Below are 15,592 nucleotides of genomic sequence, written 5' to 3' on the forward strand. Positions count from 1 at the left end.
GGGGGCGGGGGGAGGCAAGTGCTGAGCGGGGCTGGGGGGGTCTGGGCGGCTGCCTTCGCTTTTTTTGTGAGTGCAAAAGTGGGAGCAGCAAATCCCGGTCCCCGGCTCGTCTGTCGGGCGGTGCAATGTAGGGCCCGGCTCTGCCTCGCAGCCCGGACGCTGCTCCTGGGTCTGTGCCCCGGAGAAGCCCCCCAGCTCCCCGCCTGAGCGAGCGAGCGGGCGGCTGCTGCTGCCGGAGGCTCCCCTCTGAGTCCCTCGCGGAGCAGCGGGGCATGGAGCCGGGGCCATGCGGGCCGCAGATGAACCGGCGGCGTTTGCACTGGAAGCCGAGCCGGAAGCCCGGCGGGGAGCCGCGTTTTTCCGCCTAGCCCAGCCCAGCCGCGGCCGGCTCCGCTTGTCTCCCGGGGAAGGGGGGGAAATGCCCCAGGCCACGAAGAGATACAAACCGGGTCAGGTAAGTCGAGTCCCGCAGAACCCGGCCCGGCCGGGATTTAGGAAGCTAGCGCCGGGCTGGGGCAGCTGCCCCCCCCCCCGGAGTTTAAGGGGGGACGGGGGGGGTGGCCATGAATGAAAAGCAGCAAACTCCGCTTTGCATCGGGGGCGTCGGCTTGAAAACGCCCCCCCCCCCCCCCCCCGCACCCAACCAAAACTCCCCGGCCGGGGCGAGCCGCGCCGCGCCGGTGGGGCTGGGGGGGGGATTCGATTTCGCTCCCCTCTCCTCCCCACCATCCATTTTCTGTGCAATGTCACCGGGCTCCGCCGCGGGAGAGCGGGGCGCGTCACCCCTCCATAAATGTGTGAGGCGAGGGCCGGCCTGAGTCCAGCCAGCGCCCCGCGTGCGCCTCGGATCCGACCGACTCGCTCCGGGCCCGGCCCGGCAGGCAGCGACCCGGAGCCAAGCCAGACACGAATCGCCGCCAGCCTCCCTCCAGGTCGGCCGTGCAAAAAACCCCGCGCAGCGCCGCGCTCCCCTCCAAGGACACCCCAAAGAAACGCCCCCCCCCCCCAGCAGCCGCTCTGCTTTCCGGAGGGGGGGGAGCATTAAAGCGACATCCAGCAAAAATTACCCTCCCGACTCCGGCCCGCTGCAGCCGAGGCGTTTTCCATCTGCGCGCCCTGGACCCTGGCCGCGGGGTGTCCGCGGCTGGTCCCGCTTCCCGCCCTGCTCTGGACTTGGGTTCATCCGCAGAAGTGGCCCGGGAGGCAGCGTCCGGCCGGTAGGTGCTTTGGGCTCCTTTGTGATTTTGCTTTTAAAAAACAAACAAACCAAAACCAAACCAACAAGAAATGAGGCTGTTGATTTTTTGGTAAAGTCTTTTTGCCTGTTTCCTTCCGCCCCCTCCCCCTCCCCACGAATTCCTCAATTCATGGAGATTTAATTCTGGAGGGAGACTGTCCCCCTTGCCCTGTTCCACTTCCACCCTCCCCCCTTTTGTAATTCAAGGAGCCTTCGTGTAAATTCTAATCAGGGCCCCCCCTCCCCCCCAGCCCAATCCCTCCTCACCTCCCCGCTGCAAACCAACAAAGGGTTTCTGCAAAGCGGCTCGGCTCGGCTCGCTCTGTAACGTCCCTGCTCTGGAGTTAGGAAATGGGGGGTTGTTTACTAACTCTGTGGACGGCAAAGCGCTGCACTGGCCCCCAGCCGGCAGCACATGCCGGGGAGTTCAAGTGCGGGCCTGCACATGGCTCTCATTTTAAACTTTTAAAAAAGAAAATCGCTTCTGCTTTCATAAAAACCGCAACCGTTCAGCCGCCGAATTAGCCTGGTCCCGATTTAACCTTTGTCTGCAGAGCGCAGCTGACGGGTTTGATTTTTCAGTCCTGCAATCTGGCCTGGAGAGTCGCGTTTGCAATTTGCGGGCTGGATTTCAGGCACAATTCACCGCGGACATTTTCTGTTGTTGTGGGTAGATAAATTCCTCCTCCCCCCCCCCTGCAAACAAAATTCCTGGCTTGGATTTTAAATGATTTATTTTAAATTCTTTTTAATCATTATTTTCCTCGGCGCGCTTCTAAAAGCCCAGCGCCGAGCCTTCCAAAAAAATAAACCGATGGAACAAAACGGATCGTGTCTCCAGGTTTCCTTTACAAAGAGATTTACACCGAGCAAGGGAAATACGAATGAGCCGCGGCTTGTCTAAAGATTGTCTTTAAGGGCTGCTTTGGAAAACCGACCGGGCGGCAGAAACAGGCAGCAAAACCCTGCCTCCTCCAGACAAAAACCCGGCCCTGGCTCTACACAGCCTGCCATGAAAACGGAGCAAGCCTGGCGCGGCTCTCTCCGCTCCGAGTGCAGCCTGCTAAACGCTGCTTTACACCGCCGGGAACCGGCTTCGCTTCTGTCCAAACCCGCACAGCTCATTCCAAAGAGAGAAAAGCAGCCCCGTGTTTGGACGAGTGTAAAATCCCAGTCCCGCCGGGACTCCATCCCCGTGAGAAGGAGTAAAACAGGCTGGTTGGGCTTTCTGGGCCGCCCTAAAAAACAACCCAAGCAAACCCCAAGACCCAGCTGCGCGACCTTTTGTTTCTGGTTTCTTTAAGGAAACTGCTCGCTGGAGCCGGCCGCTAAAGTTGATGTCGATGGCCTGCAGAATGCAGCGCAGAAAGTATATTTGTGCTAGTAAAAATAGATTGAGGGAACGATTTTTAATTAAAGGGATCGACGTTTCTGTTAACAAAAGAGGTAGTGAAAGCGGCCCGGGCCCGCTCCGCTCGGCTCGGCTCGCGGGAAGCCAGTCCCACACACGCGCGCCTTCTCGGCCGGTTCTCCGGCCCCTCTCGCCGCACTGCTGGGTGTGGGGTAGACGCTGTGTCATTTTACCCGGGCCTCTGGTTCCTCTCCGCTCCCCTCTTTGCTCGGGGAAATTCAGCGGCGCAGAGTGAGGGAGGGAAGGAAACTCAGGAGCCTGCCCCGGTCTCGCTCGGAGAACAGGCAGACGGGCCTGGTTCTGCACGGTTCTGGTGTAGACACGAGCCGGGACGGTTTTTCTGGGGGCACTGCAGAAAGCCCAGCCGGGGGGCTGCAGCTGGGGCTGGGTGCAGGCCGGGGTCGTGCCTCGACACGAATAAACAGAGCCCGAGTTTTCTGTGGCAAATAGAAACCGAGCTGGGGCGGGGGTTGTGACTCGCGGCCCCTTTTCTCTGTGAATGAAGAGGCCCGGAAATGGAGCGGGGAGGGGGGCAGGGTCCCCCACCCCAGGCACCCCGGGGATGAGGCGGGAACGGGCAGGGAACCGAGCCTGCGGAGCCGGCGGGTTTGGTTCCAGGGCTCCGAGAAGGCGAGCCCGGCTCCGCTAGCGGCTGTGCGCCCAGGCCCCGGCCGGCGGCTTCCTGCCCCCCCAACGCCCCGCATTTCCAGCGGGGAAAGAACCCCCCCTTCCCAACGCTGGCCTGGGATCGGGCCCTCCCCAGCCTGCCCCCGCCCCCGCCTCGGGTCACTGGTTCAAAGGCCGGCCAGCACTCGGGGCTGCTGCTCGGGTTTCCGTGGGTTTGTTGCTAACCAACTGGGCGCTGAGTCCTTCTCCCTCCACCCCACCCCCCTCTTTTTTCGGGGGGGCTGTGACAGGGAAAAGCAAAGCCAAAGCTCGCCGGGTTTTGTTTTGTTTTGCAAAGGGCCCCTCTCGCCCAGGCCTGCCGGGGGAGCAGACACAGACCCGGGGCTGGGCCGGCTGGCGAGAGCCGGGCTGCGCTGGAGGCAGGGGCAGAAGGCGGCTCCCGTCACACGGCAAAGCCGCCGGAGAGGAACGAGCCGCCGCCGCCGCCGCCCCCAGCCGCGCTCGGCCCTGCCCGCGGTTATTCCTCGGCTGTAGTTGTTTTAAAGCCGGTCACAATTGATGCGCTGCCCGGTGGCGACGCGCGGCCGCTGGGTGCAGGCGGCTCTTTCTTCCCCTTGTCCGAGCAGCGCTTCGCCTGTTTAACAGGCCGGTGCAAATCGGAGTCGCTGTGCTGGGGGGGGGGGCAGCCGCCCTGACTCCGGCTCTTACCTGGCTTCCAGTCCTGGCCTCTGCCCCTCGCCCGCTGGCCTCTGCCCCCCAGCCTGGGGAGCAGCTAAGAGTCCAAAACAAAAGAGTTTGGAGAGGACGCGAGGAGCTCTGGCCCCTTCCCCGGGCCCCAGGTCCGCCCCGGCCTCTCCAGTCGTGGGGGACTAGGTCGGTGCCCGAAGGGCGACTGTCGGCCCTCCGGGTCTCTCCCTGGCTTCTCCCCAGTCTCTTTTCGATGGAAACGGTGGATCCGAGCTGCTCCCTCTTCGCTGACACTTACGGTTGGGAGATGGAGCAGGACTGAGCCCAAACTCCCGGCAAAAAATTAGCCAGAAACACTGGGCAAAAATGGGGGGTGGGGCGTTTCAGGTCCTTTTTCTTGATGACTTTTTGCAGTACTTGGGGGGGGGGGGTGCAGCTGTGAATTCCCGCCTAGGGAAATAAAATGACCCCTTGAGGACTGGGGACCCCCCAACTGCGGGAGCTGGGGGTCAGACACCAGATTTGCTCTGTGGGGCAACCATTCATTGTCTAGGACACACACCCTGCCCAGAGCTGTGACACACAGGGTCACATACACACACACTGCCCAGAGCTGTGACACACAGGGTCACATACACACACACTGCCCAGAGCTGTGACACACAGGGTCACATACACAGAGCTGTGAGACACACACACACACTGCCCAGAGCTGTGGCACAGACACACAGGTGTGTCCAGACCATTTGCTCCACATTCCCCACCCCCACGGGCCTGTCCCTTACACAACAGTCACAAAATAAAAAGTGAAGGCTCCGCAGGCCGGTTTCCCATGGGAAGCCAAAGGAAAAGCCGCTGAGCCCTGCCAGCTCTCCCTTGCCCCCCCAGACCTCCCCACAGCCCTGAGCAACCTCCCCCCCCACCGCCGTGTGTTATTTCATTCTGCACAAATACACACACATGCTAGTCAGACAAGGGCCCTAATGATCACTTGAGGTTGCGTTTGCAAATACTATTTCTATTGGGTGTGCGAGCTAGACGCTATTATCTTAGGCCTGTCTGCCAGCTGTACATATCCTGGCACTAATGATGTGTTTATCAAAACATGCACCCTTTTGACATGTCACAACATGTTTGCGTAAAAAGCGGTGTCCCCCTCTCCTCCCCCCGTCTAAGGTGGTTTATGTTGTCGGTGCTGCAGGAGGGACGCTGGGTGACAGGCAAGGCCGGTGCAATATGCCTGTGTTTGCAGGTAGCAAGGCTCGGAGTCCCTGGGCCCTCTTACAAGGTGCACCTGGGAGCCCGTTCTCGGTCGTATTATTCCTTTGCATTTAAAATCCAGGCCCCCCAGGTGTGCTGGGGGCTTCCTCGCCTGGGAGCAGTCCCTTCTTATTGAACCCTGTCTCCGCTCGCTCTGCTGCATTTGCCACCGTCTTTTACTTCACATCCCTGTGTCTTCCCTTTAATGTCTCCCCCCATGCGTGTGTCTCCTTCCTTGTAATAATCATTTCAAAACTCCAGAATGGAGGGAAAGTCTTGGCCAGGCTTGGTGCCGTTTATTAAACTCGCTTTAATTTAACCCAGATGGGTTTCTTCAGTGATAACCTCACACAACAAACACATTGAATTATACTTTGGTGTGTGAACACACGGGGATATATTTAGCTACAAATTACAACTCTGCATTTAACAGGGCATTAACTAAGCATTTGGAAGTGGAAAAGCTCTGAGCTTTTCCTAACCTAAAACCCTCTGCTCTGGGCTGATTGGACTCCAGGCCTTCATCTCATGCAGGTTGGGGGGGAGGGGGGGAGGAATTCACTCCACCCTGACCCCTCCTTCTTAACAAGTTATAGTAAACAAGGGCACCATTTATTATGTGTGCCAGTGTCTGTACATATTGCACTGTATGTGTCTGTATATATGTGTGTGCAGGTATATGATGTGTGTGTGTATGCACTGAAACCCTGTTTGGGTTACAAATGCTCCTTGCATCTGAGCAAATGTGACCCTTATTTGTGTTTCAATCCCTACAATGCAAAAAGCTTGAGAGACAGCAGCGTGGCCTCTTTTGAGATTAAAAATGTGTCGGGGGCGTCAGTGCAAATGTCCGTCCGTCTCTCTAAACTTTAGCCAGGTAGATTTATTTGATTAACAAATTGGTCAGGCTCCCATATGAAGAAGGCGACTAGGGCTCTGAGGAACAAGAAATGGCCAGCTCGGAGAGGGGGAGGGGATGTATCACTGCCTTGTCTATTGATTTTTTTATAGGAGAATGGCTAATAAATAGCATGAACTGGTTTGACTGGGAGGCGAAGATTGCCTTGTCATGATGCTCTCTGCCATTTCTTCACTGTTGCGACTGGCTGGATCACAGTCTCTCTGTGCAAAGTCCACTTTGGGCCATGCAGCCTGGGTCCAAAACCATCCTCTCCCCACAAACTTAACTGCCTCTGTTTACCCTGTATATTTTGCTTTATTGTCACCCACTCCAAAACGCCCCCCCTCAAGCCCCTTCCCCTGTCTCTCATCTCAATGGCAACAGGGCCACCCTCGGAGACCCCATAAATAAGGCACCTTCTTCATGCTTTAATGTTTGCCTTTAGCAAAGGGGGCTGGGGATGGACCCGCTCATTGTCCAGTGGTCCCTTGTAGAGAAGATGCCAGGCCATGGGCTTGGACCAGGCAGCACATTGGGGAAGCTAGTCCAATTTCCCTCCGAAAGCCTCTTGGCCCAGCCGGGCCCAGCCCAGTGTAGGGGACACCCTGGCCTGGGCGCGGGCGGGAGGAAAGAATGACTAGACACATGACTGGAGCCATCCAGGTTGTTGATTCACCTCACCCTGGATGAGGTGGAAGAGGGTAAGTGGGGACCCCAAAGGGAGGACCCAGAGCTGTAGGCTTGGAAGGAGGGTGGGCCAGAGACTCTGGCTGAGAGTGGGCAGAGAGTCTGGCCAGAGACTCTGGGTGCCAGGTGGCAACAAATTAGAGCCCAAATTTGCATGAAGATCTTTTAGCTGCAGGGGCTCTGCTGACAGCCAGTGCAGGTGTGCGCTCTGGGGGAGACCGGAGCGCATGGCTAGCAGGCTGGGGAGTTGCCTGTGTTTCTATCTCCCCTCCTAGGGCCCAGACCCCAGTTTTGCAAGGGGCAGGGAGGGGGGCACATGCTTGAGGGCTCGGGGGGTTTAGCAGCTCTCTGGAAATCTCTGGAACAATTCCTCCCTTCCCCTTTTGGTCACCAGGTGATTCTAGGGTCCAGAGAAGCCTCGGCCACAGTTAGAGGCAAGGTTTCCTGTGGTATCTCAATTGCTCAAAGTTTGGCCTGGCTTTTGGACCCAGCTATGTGAGAGTCTCTCCCAAAGACACGTGCTCCCGGATCCCTAGGCGCCCGGCACACCAGGCCACTCCACTCCTGTGCTAGTGTAAAGGCTGTTTTCCCAACTGGCCACGTTTTGATTTAAATCGCCAGCAGACAGGGCCCCAAGGACTGGCCTGGTCCCCCCTAGCCCCGGCAGTGATCTCTGGGCTAAGTTGTGGGGGGAAAGAAGCAGCAGTGCGTGTGGCGGGGTTAGAGATGGATGGGGGCCATCGAACGGGCTGGGGAGGGGGGGACAGACATTTAAAACTCCAGGCGCAGGCAGCAGTGTCAGAAAAAAAAGGGGTGGGGTGAATCGGTGCCTGTGGTCTCTGCATTTGTGCAAGGCAGAGACGCCCGGCAATAATTTCCCTCCAAGCTCCCAAGGAAGGTTATTTATTCCCTCTGTGGGTTTTTGCTGCCCCCTCCCCCCTCCGCCCCAGTAGCCTGTTTTTTAACAAGTAATGTAAAACAGAGTTCATTTTCAGGGAGATTGGCAGCGAGTCACAGCACGTGCTGACCGCGCCCCCCCGGCCTCCCCGGAAAAAAAAAATTAAAACTGGCGAGCCGGCTCCTGTGTGCACCGAGATCTGTGTGTCTGAGCAAATAAACAGCGCGTTAATGGCAGGAATCGGATTGATTTGATTGTTTGCATTTTGATCGGAGCGTGGGGCTTTTTTCCCCCCCCTCCAGCGGGAGGGGCGGAGGATTTCGGCTTGGCCGAAGCCCCGGCTCTCGGCCCGCGGGGCTGGCCTCTTGGGTTCCCTGCGCGTTTGGGTTTGAAGAAGGAAGAGTGGTTTTCTGAGCCGAGCCCTGGGTCCTAATTTGCTCTTTGACTAATGGCACTTGGAACAATGCGCCGGCCCCAAACAATCGCGTGACTCAGAGGCGCCCAACATGCAATTACCCAAATGCAGAGATTTGCATCTTGCAGCCTATTAGGCAATTATTTAGTGTGCTGGGTTAATCTGCGATATTAGTTACCAGACCGGGGCCCTTTCCCGTCCCGTCCCTTCCCTTCCCAGATGGAGCGAGATTAAATTGCGATATTTTAACACCTTTCCCCAGAGTGTGAAGGGTAGCCGAGGGCTGAGCGTTTTAAATGATTGCATATTCATTTGGCCACCCGGAGCAAAAAGCCACTTGCCAGCCACGCCGGCTGGCTTCGGCCCGCCAGCTCTGCGGGCGACCTAGCAGAGCCCGTGCTTAGCCCAGGCAGGACGGAGTGGGAAATCGCTCTACTTGACCCGCTCTGGGGCGGATTGCAAAAATCCGGGCTCCTCGCCCAGCGGCTTAACGAGCCCCCCAAGAACCGGGCTGCCGACAGGACGATGCACCCGGAGACGCGCTCCCCAGCGAAGTAGCAAGTTTGACTTTCACTCTCCTCGGAGCGTGTTAAAATCAGTGTCGCTGCCAAAGCCTCCAACCGGGAACCGGGGACGCTCTGGGAGGCTCGGACTGCCAAGCAGCCGGCAGCTTAAATCCATCCGAATATTTCTGAGGGCTGACAATCGCGGGCGGGGGGAGGAGAGCTGCGGAGATGCATTTCTGCAGCCCTTTCTCCTTCGGTGTTTGACCCGGAGCGGTGAAAAGCGAAGATTGTGTGTGGCGCCTCTCAATTCATTTGCAAAACTGGGGGGGAGGAGGAGGGAAGGAAAGCTCAAAATGAACTACCCGGGGCCGCTCTCTGAGCAGTGTAAATATTTATTTCTGGGTGCATTATCTTCGCTCTCTCTTGGCTGGAGGAAGTCGAAGATACCGATCCTCGGTTCCTGTTAAATTAGAAACATTTGTTAGCTCTGGACAGTTAAAAATAGGAAACCAGGGAAGCCTTAGCTTGGCTGATAGCGGGCTGCCCATCCAGCCCTCCACATGCTTCCCTCCCTTCGCGGGGCACACACAGGGATCTCTCGCCCCCCTTGCTACTGTGGAAGTGACCACGCAGCCGAACTGGTCCCGGTGCATCCGCCAGGGCCCGTGTCCTGTTGTTTGTCACAGCTGCTGGGCCCAGCATCCACCATCCCGTAGCAAAGGCTCGGTCTTCAAGCGGAGCGCAGGCTCCAGCTTGTTTTATGTGCGGGAGGCAGAGCACCTAGGCCGGTTCAAAGCAGCAGAACTCCAGCCCCGTTGGGAATCCGGAGTCGAGGCGAGCAGCAACATTACGGCGGGGAGCTGGCCCTGTCCTCCTGCTGCATTATTTTCTGCTGGGCAAAGCGCAGCTGTATTTCCAGTCGGTTTGGTGTATTGTTCGCTGGGACTGCGTTGCCGCCTGGGCAAACAAAACTGACCCCCCCCCCTTTTTTTTAAGCCCCCCCCCCCTTATTGGTCCAGTAACTAGACCAGCCTTTTTTCATGCTAAGAGTTTGGACATTTTGCAACCCTCGGCCTAAGCCGGTGACAAACGCCCCGCTCCGGTAGTTGCCTTCGGGTAGAAGAGAGACGGGAAGTGTCACTCAGAGACGCTCCAGTGAGCAGGGACAATCCTCTTCGCAGGACTGGCCTTCCTCAAGAGCAATCAGTCACTCCGCATTAATTACCCTTCCATCCCTCCCCCACTGCCGGGCAACCGCCGAGGCTCAGAGACCTGGCGCATTCATCACAAGGCAGCACCTGAAAGAAGGGCGCAACCCATCCTCCCCCCCCCCCAGAAACAAAGAGCCCGGAAAGGAAAAGGACTTTAGGGCTGGAACTTCAACCCCCCCCCCACTCCTGCTAAGGTGCCGCCGCCCCGGATCGCGCCAGTGTAAAGCTCCCGAGCCCAGGAAGAAGGGCTCCCGGAGAACAGGCAGCCGGGTGGTTTGTCGCTCTTTGAAACGCTGCTTGCAGTCCGTGGCTGTTCACTCGCTCGGCTGGTAGATGGCGGGCAGTGCTGCTACTTCACCCGCTGATGTGCTGGGATCTAAATCCAGACACACACACACACAGAAAGTCCGGCCGGCTAGCGGTGCTTTTCCACTGAACACCGCCTTCAAAACCACGCCGCGCCTTTGAAAAGCCGGTGTGACCCCGGGGAGGAAGCCGCAGCTCCCGCTGCACGTTTTCCCCTGCCGTTGGGATGTGCCTGGCGGTTTGGTTCAAGGGATCTTCAGCTCCACGTCGCAGAAAGCAAAGGAAGAGGGCAGAGTGGAAGTCAGGCGAGGGGGGGGGGGGGCAGGGACCGGGGTGCAATGCACAGAAGTCCGGTGGAGATGGAATTTAAGGGACAAAATGGCTCTGCGGGAAGCGAAACGCGAGCGAGGGGGAATCACACGGGAGAGGATCCTGCCTCCGCCAGCCCTCCTCGCTTCTGAGCTTTCATTCCGCAGCTGTCGGAGGCGCGGGGTCATTCCTGGAAGGCGGCATCTATTGCACGGGCTCTGGGTCGGGCTCCCAGACCGCGGGGGGATTCGCCTTCTGAACGGCGGCCCCTTTTCCCCCTGCAAGCCCGGCTCCACGCCCGGGCTGTGCGAAGGGACCCGATCCCCGCACGGAGGCCGTGTTTGCTTCCAACCCTTCGCTCTGCCGCCGCCCGGCTCCTTTCCCCCCTACACGCTGCCTTTCGGCCTCGGCTTTTCTCCTTCCATGCCGACGTCTTCCAGCGGTTCTCCCCGGCAGCAGGGCTGGCTCCCCCGCCCGGTCCTGCCGGTACCCCGACGCCGCAGCTCTGGGATTTCCTTGCAGAAAGCTGCCCTTTCCGAGCCGGGCTCAGTATTTGAGGCCTTTCCGAGCGACCCTGTCCTCTCTCCTGCGGCTGCCCAACTCGGCTCTGCCCCTCTGACAATGTCACACCAGCACAGCGCTCCTAGCCGGAGCCGGGAGCAAGCCCACATTTCAGCGGCGTTTTGCAGGCGAGGGAAGTTGGCTGCCCCTGGGCCGGGCCGGGCCGGACCCCTGGTTCTGCTCGCGGCCCAGGCGCTGGGGTGGGGAGAGGTCGCGGTTTCTCCAGCCTCGCCTGGCTTCTCTTTCCCCACAGCCCCTCCGGTCGCTCCGCTGGCCAATTCTTGGTCCTAATTCGATTTGCTCCTTTGCTTAATGAATAGCTCTAGCGTCATCGACTCTCGGACGAGTTATTCGGATTTATTCCGCGTTTTCAATCAATTACAGCCTTTTATTTTTTTAAATAATTTTAATCATCCTTATAGGGAATCGCGCCGGCCATTTCCCTCCCCCCTTCCCCCCGCTGCCCCCCGGACTGTCAGCGGTGACATTAGCTGGTCTCTGCCCGGTTTCTCTCCGACACACATTTCTCCTCCCGGCCCTACCCGGCCCCCCGGAACCTGCGGCTGGGAATCTCGGCCACCGGGGCGCTCTGCTTTGGGAACAAGTCGACACGCCTGGTCTCATTAGACCCGGCGATTGATAACTGGGCGCTGGGTGCCTGCACTGGAAATGGGGGACCCCTGCACAGACCGCCCCCCCCTCCTGTAATACCAGCACACACACACACACCCCAGCGCCCCCGGGGCCGGCTGGCCCCCATTTGCAAAGTCTCTTTCTTTGCAATGGCGATTACCGTGCACAGCTCCGGCCAGCATTCCTTTCCCCAGCCCGGCAGGGCCTATCTGTGCACGTCCAGCCCGACCCCGCCGAGACCCCCCCCCCACACACACACACCCTCTTACCTATGAGCAGCGCGGAGCCACCAGCCAGCGCCCCCGCTTCCCCGGGGGTGACTGTTCTTCCCGCACCCAGCCCGGCCTTACACGCTGCAAACTTTCCTGATGCACCGGCGGATTTTCTCCCCCTCCCCCCACCCCCCGGCTCCAGCCCTGATGCTCGCTGCCCCCCTCTGCAAGGGGAGGGGGCTCCTCCCAGTGCCCCGTGCACCAAACCTGCATTTTTAGGAATCGCTAATAGCGACTCAGTCCATTGTCCCTTTGATCCTCTCAGTCTTTGCTCTTCTTGGCTCCGGGGCCAGTGGGGTCTGCCTAGGGGCCTCCTGGAAACAGCCCCCATCTTATCTCCTTTCATCAAGCAGCCCCGGGCCGCCTTGAAACCGCGGGGCCAGTAATTGCTTTTTTCAGGCAGCCCAGTGCGGACTGGCTAACAGCCAATCAGCGCCTTGTTTACACTGGGTGATTGACAGCGGGATGGCAGGCTGCCAACCAATCATAGACATCCCGTGGAGGAGGGAGGGGGTTGAACACAAGGGGGGGGGGGTGAAGACGGAAATCTATGGCTTTAACCCCTGCATTGCCGAAGCACAAGTGAGAAAGGGAGAATCCGGATTTTTGTTCGTGTGCTCTTCCAGTATTTCGCCACGGGGTAGGGTGGGGGATGGGATCTACAGGTGTGGGGGGGCAGGGGTGTCCCCACCGCTCTGCATGCATTGCAATGCACTCCGCCTGCAAGAGACGCTCTCTCTGGGTGCAGAACAAATCCCCAGAATGAGCATCGCATGCGGTGAAAGCAGTTTGCCTCTGATGGAGGGGCGCCTTCGCTCCGGTTCCGTCTCTGTGGGGTGGGCCCGGTGCACGCCGCGAACCGAAGGCAAACCGTGCGGGGCTGGAGGGGCCCGGCGATGATAAAAGGGCACGACATTCCCAAACCGAACCCCTCCGGGGAGAGCTGAGGGGCGTGCAATCCTCCCTCGTGCGGACCACGGGCAGGGCTTAATGCTGAGGGTTACTTCGTCGTCGGGGGGGGGGGGGAGGCGCAGAAAGAGAGGGGCCATACAGATCTCCGGCTTCCCGTGGGACTTCGTGGGCCTGGTGGGAGCGCTCCGACTTCGGGGGCAGACATCCCAGGCAGGGCCTGTTGTGAGGTCGGGCACCCGTGATGCCGCTGATGGGGGCAGAGAGTGTGCAGGCCGAGTCCCCCCGTTCGGGAGCCCGGTACGCCCCAGTGACCGTGCAAAGGGCCGCCGGGGGACTGCCGCGCCTCTGTCTGGAAAGGGCGGCTGGCTGGGGGTGCAAAGCAAACCTTCCCAGCCCGGGCCAGATGCGGAATCTCACAGCTCCGAGCAGGGGCCGGGGCGGGGAGCCCACGCGCTGTCCAGCCCGGCAAAGCAAAGCCGAGCCGAGCCGAGCCGAACTCCCACTGCCCAGCTGCTCTGAGCGCGTGTGGGCTGCAGCGGCTCGGTCCCTGGCAGAACTCGCTGTGGCTGCACCCCTCCCCCCGCCTCCGCCGTAAGTCCCCATTCACCAGGCGAGCCGGGAAGGAGAGCTGCGCGAGAGGAGCTGCGCAGCGGCACGGCTTGAATTAGGCGCCATTGGGCTGAGTAGTAGCCCTGCTGCTCTCTGATTGGCAGCTCGCTGGCCCGGCGCCAGCCTATGGGGAGACCTGTTTACGCAGGGAGAGTGGCACGAGCTTATTACCGTGGAGGGCCCGGCGTCCAATCAGCGAGCGTGCTCACCCTGGGTGAGTGGCACGAGCTTATTAGTATGCAGGGAGAGTTGCTTGCAGGACTGAGCTGCGGGCTGGTGAGCTGCTGAGGCTGGAAGGAACCCACTATAGGGTCCTTTCCCTTCTGCAGGAGCAGCCAGTGCATTTACAGTGCAACAGTGCAAATACCAATAGGAATACAATTCAAAGTCCCACTCACTGATTTAATTGTATTGCATTCACTGTGTGCAAGGAACATACCTCCAGTAAGTAACTGCAATTATATTTTTGTTTGCTTTTTTTTTTTTTTTTTTGAAATGCTTAATTTTTGTATAATTAAAGTAACATTCACGATTGTAAATTTTATTTCATTTATTTTTTTTTGCATAGTGAGAACTTTTGGTGGTTGGAAATACCATGTCGCTGGTTTTTTTCTTTTTCTTTTGAGGACATTCTATAGTTCTGTGTGATGTTACATCTGTAAAAATTTGAATAGCAGTGGTTTGCTTGGAAGTGTTTATAACACATAAATTGAAAATAATAATAATAATACTAAAAAAAGACATGTTGGAATAAGCTACACTTAACTCCTCTAATGGGAAAAAATTGCTACAGGGCATTTTTTTTAATGATTACAGTAAATTGCTCTCTATACCCCTGGAAATTTGTACCTAGCGCCGGGTAGCACCAACAAAAAACACAATTGTTTGCAAATTTCCTAATGCAATTCTAAGGTTTTTTAAATGCAGCCATGAATGGTGCTTTGCAAGGAAAAACAAACAGAGCCATTGTAGCAGTTTAAAAAAGGCAATGGATGCAAATTTGCACCCTTTCTGTTTTTAAAAAAATAAATAATAGGTGGTTGGAGGAGAGGGTTAGGTTTGCAGCAGGCTCTGAGGATTCCTTTCTTTCTCCCCCAGCGCATTTGTTAAATCTGAATAGAGGACAAATCTGAATTGGAAAAACAAATCCGAAGGGGAAAAACCCAATCCAAAACAAAATTAGGTTAAGGGGAATTGGGGGAAGGTGCAACTTGAGGCTGTTAATTTTTTTTATGGTCACTCAGACTTTGCATGTTAATTTGTAGATTTTAAATGAAGATTCGGTTGGAGACACTGGGGAGAAACTGCGGCTTTTTGTAACACTGGGGCTCGTGCAGATGATTGTGTTGTTGCTCGTAGGGACCGGGAGGCCGGCTCGTTGCAAATCTGCTCGCATTTGATGGCAGTCTGGCGGTGGTTGTTGTGCGTCTCCTCTCTTCCCCAGCTCCCCTGGTGCCTCCTCTAACCGGGAAGCTGCTTTCGGGGTTTAATTTTCATTTGTAAATGTGGGCGGCCGGGGCAGCGGGGGACATTTTGGTTCGACAAAATCATGCGGACGCGCAGCCGGGCTGGGGATGCGCTGGGCTCGGAGGCTGCTTCCTCTTCTCCGCGGCGCGGCGGCGGCGTTTTTCCCCCCTTCGGTGCAAAAAAAGGGGTTGGAAAAACAAAACAGAAAGCAGGAGGAAACCCTCGGGTGGGGGAGGAAAACACCCCGTCCGGGGCCAGCGGGCCCCCGCGGACCGGACTGCTCCAACCCCGGCTCTCGCTGGGCCTGCCGTGAGGCCGATCTCCGCAGCTCACCAGCGGCCAGCACGCCCCGCCGCTGCCGGCGGAGAGCTCCCGGGGCTGGGCTGGAGCGGTCGCTGGCACCGCGAGCCGCCCCCGCCCTGCCCGCAGCTTCTCCGGAGGCAAACCAGCGAGAGGCGGGGAGGGAAGGCGGCCGGGGAGACTCGCCCGCGGGAGCCGATCCTGGCGGGGTGCGTGCGAACGGAGAGCCCGGGGCCTGTGCACCGTACCGGGCAGCCGCGGCCGAGGCGGGCCCGGCGCTGCATGGACGCGGCTCGGAAGCCGAGGTAGAGCTGGGCCGGGCCGGCCCGGTTCGGAGCGAGCGGCCGCGCTTTGCGGCCGAATATTTCCCCCCCACCTTCTCT

General features: G+C 58.3%; 1 protein-coding gene across 1 annotated transcript in view; it reads left to right on the forward strand.

Annotated features, from left to right (window-relative positions):
- Positions 1-12,962: 12,962 nt before the first annotated feature.
- Positions 12,963-15,592, forward strand: part of BAHCC1 (BAH domain and coiled-coil containing 1) — a 67,277-nt gene continuing 64,647 nt past the window's right edge. Inside the window, exon 1 of the mRNA XM_067547263.1 lies at positions 12,963-13,886. The gene's annotated coding sequence lies outside the window, so the exon portion shown is untranslated. The remainder of the gene's footprint in view (positions 13,887-15,592) is intronic.

The sequence above is a fragment of the Emydura macquarii genome, unplaced genomic scaffold, assembly GCF_026122565.2.
Source record: "Emydura macquarii macquarii isolate MOO-44397 ecotype Brisbane River unplaced genomic scaffold, CSIRO-AGI_Emac_v2 contig_1230, whole genome shotgun sequence".
Lineage (NCBI taxonomy): Eukaryota > Metazoa > Chordata > Testudines > Chelidae > Emydura > Emydura macquarii.